General features: G+C 47.8%; 1 protein-coding gene across 2 annotated transcripts in view; it reads left to right on the top strand.

Moving 5' to 3' along the window:
• The window catches only part of hmcn1 (hemicentin 1), a 183,675-nt gene that overhangs the window by 52,136 nt on the left and 129,039 nt on the right, over nucleotides 1-2,500 (top strand). The gene's annotated exons all lie outside the window — the stretch shown is intronic.

Raw genomic sequence — 2,500 nt, 5'->3', positions numbered from 1 at the left:
GCATGTAGCATGTTTAGATGGCCCTGCTCCAGTTTTGGGACAGGTTGATTGACGGCCACGCACCCAAAGGCCGGACATAGGGGGCCCAATGAATGGAAGAATGCAAGAAGAGAAAGGAGGACTGAAAGAAGAGAGGGATGTTTGTGTCATTATGCCCCCAGCCCTGAAGGCTCCACCACTGGGCCCAGGAAGTGCCCACTCCAGGGAACCCACTCAGACCTCCAGACCCCCTCAACGAGCACCAGCCCTCTCTACTTCCCCTGACCCCCATCACACACACACACACACACACACACTCCCCCATGCTCCCTTCATAGCTGCTGACAGCTTTTGATGGGGCCAAGTCATCAGAACCCCCCCGCCTTCCAAAACACACAATGTAATGATGAAAACCCAATTTTGGACCCCCTTTCTATCTGGGCCCCAGACAACTGACACCTTTGTCCTCTCTGCCATTTTCTCTCTCTCTCCCTGTCTCTGTCTCTGTCTCTGTCTCTCTCTCTCTCTCTCTCTCTCTCTCTCTCTCTCTCTCTCTCTCTCCCCCTCTTTGTGCCTTCGTCCTCCCCCCTCTCATACTGGATCTCCTACCCCCCTCCATACCCCCGAAACTCTGTGTCCCCCACTGTTTGTACCCCGCACGGAGGTGACACACTTCCAGAGTTTTGGATTCTCCTTTACTTCCGCTGATCCCCCTCGCCCCCTTATGCTCCCCTTCAGCCAGGTCGTACCGGTACCTCTTCTCCGTACCCCCCTCCTTTGCATCTCCATACCTCCCCTTTCCCAGCCCCCCCGTGCCGGACCTCTGTGCCCCTGCTCGCTGTACCCCTCGTGGAGCTGACACACTTCCAAAGTTCTGGGAGCTGAGTGATTTGCGACTCCCCGCGGCTCCTCTGTCATCGCTACGCTCCTCTTCCCGCTCCTCTCCTCTCCTTTTCTTTCGCTCTAGTTTTCTTTAAAAAAAGTTTGGAATGAGGAATGATTTAGGAATGTGGAGATGAAAGAAAACAGAGCATCACTCCTCGTTCCTACTCACTGGGGGGCTGTAGCGATAAACTGGAGGAGGAGGAGGAGGAGGAGGAAGAGGAGGAGGAGGAGGAGGAGGAGGAGGATGAGGAGGATGAGGAGGAGGGGGAGGTGGAAGAAGAGGAAGATGAGGAGGAGGAGGTTGAAGATGAAGGGGAGGAGGAGGGGGGGAATGAAGAGGTGGAGGGGGAGGAGGAAGATGGGGAACAAACATGGCCCACTTTCACCTTCGCCTCCCTCCCTCCCTCCCTCCCTCCCTTCCTCTATTTTGTCCAGCATACCGCATCTCTCTTCCCAGGCATAAAAGTGTATCTTTTCCTACTTGCTTACAGTCTTTATGTTCAAAGACAAAAATGACATTCTTGTGCTGTTACTTTGTACTCCAATAAGGCTTTAAGTCACTTTAATATTCCTAAAATAGGTTGCAGTTCACCTAAAATCTGGTAAAAATATGTTTTTAAAGCCCTATTCGCATGAAATAAGTATTACCTCTGCTGATTTGTAATAATTCCGGAAAATTCCTGAGTTCTTAGTCTCATGTGAATGCACCATCTCTTTAATTTGTCAAGTAGTAATTCTGCCGCAAATTACCTACGGTGTATCGCCAAATACAGACGTCCAGTGATAATACTAGTCCCATGCACGTCAGTGTTTTATATCACTTTCTGGCAAGAGTAATGGAAGCTACAGTTTAAATTTTGACAGTATTTTAGGGGCAAGTTTGTTCCCTTATTACACTAAACAGAGTGTGATTCACAAAAATAACAATGCAAATCCAAGAAGAGTGCTCACAGGTTGTTCTGCATGGTGTAACTGTAAGTAGCCTATTGTTATCTGAAGGGGTCCGTGACTTTTTGTTCATCAATGGTAGGATATATTTTGTGTTTCTTGATAAAGTGGATACTTTCATTGACGTATAATAGTATACTATACACGTCACTGGATACATTGCTTCTTTTGCCAACTGTTTTAAGCAGACGCCTACTAACTAACTATACCCAACTGTCTTAATGTCTGTAAATTCAGTAAATTACAGACTTTGCTTATTCCATGCAAACATACTGAAAAGTAGCGCAGAGGTAATGCATGCAATGCAATGTAAAGTAATAAACAATCACCAGAAGTCCACAGGTAATATTTAGCCTGTGTGAATAGGGCATTAGACCCCATTGTATTGCTGTTGAGAGCTATATATGACATTGTGGAGAGGAGTTGAGTGGAACTAAAGGCAGGCCTCCATTAGGTTCTCCACAGTGCACCTCGAATGACCTCAGCCTCTTGACCGAGTTTGTAGTAATTGAGTTGGATCTGCAGTAATGGCAGTGTGTGTGTGTGTGTGTGTGTGTGTGTGTGTGTGTGTGTGTGTGTGTGTGTGTGTGTGTGTGTGTGTGTGTGTGTGTGTGTGTGTGTGTGTGTGTGTGTGTGTGTGTGTGTGTGTGTGTGTGTGTGACAGCCTCAAGTTCTTGACTTGCTCCTG

This window comes from Engraulis encrasicolus, chromosome 6 (assembly GCF_034702125.1).
Source record: "Engraulis encrasicolus isolate BLACKSEA-1 chromosome 6, IST_EnEncr_1.0, whole genome shotgun sequence".
Classification (NCBI taxonomy): domain Eukaryota; kingdom Metazoa; phylum Chordata; class Actinopteri; order Clupeiformes; family Engraulidae; genus Engraulis; species Engraulis encrasicolus.
The sequence above is the reverse complement of the archived record's forward strand: the minus strand, read 5'-3'. Positions and strand labels throughout refer to the sequence as shown.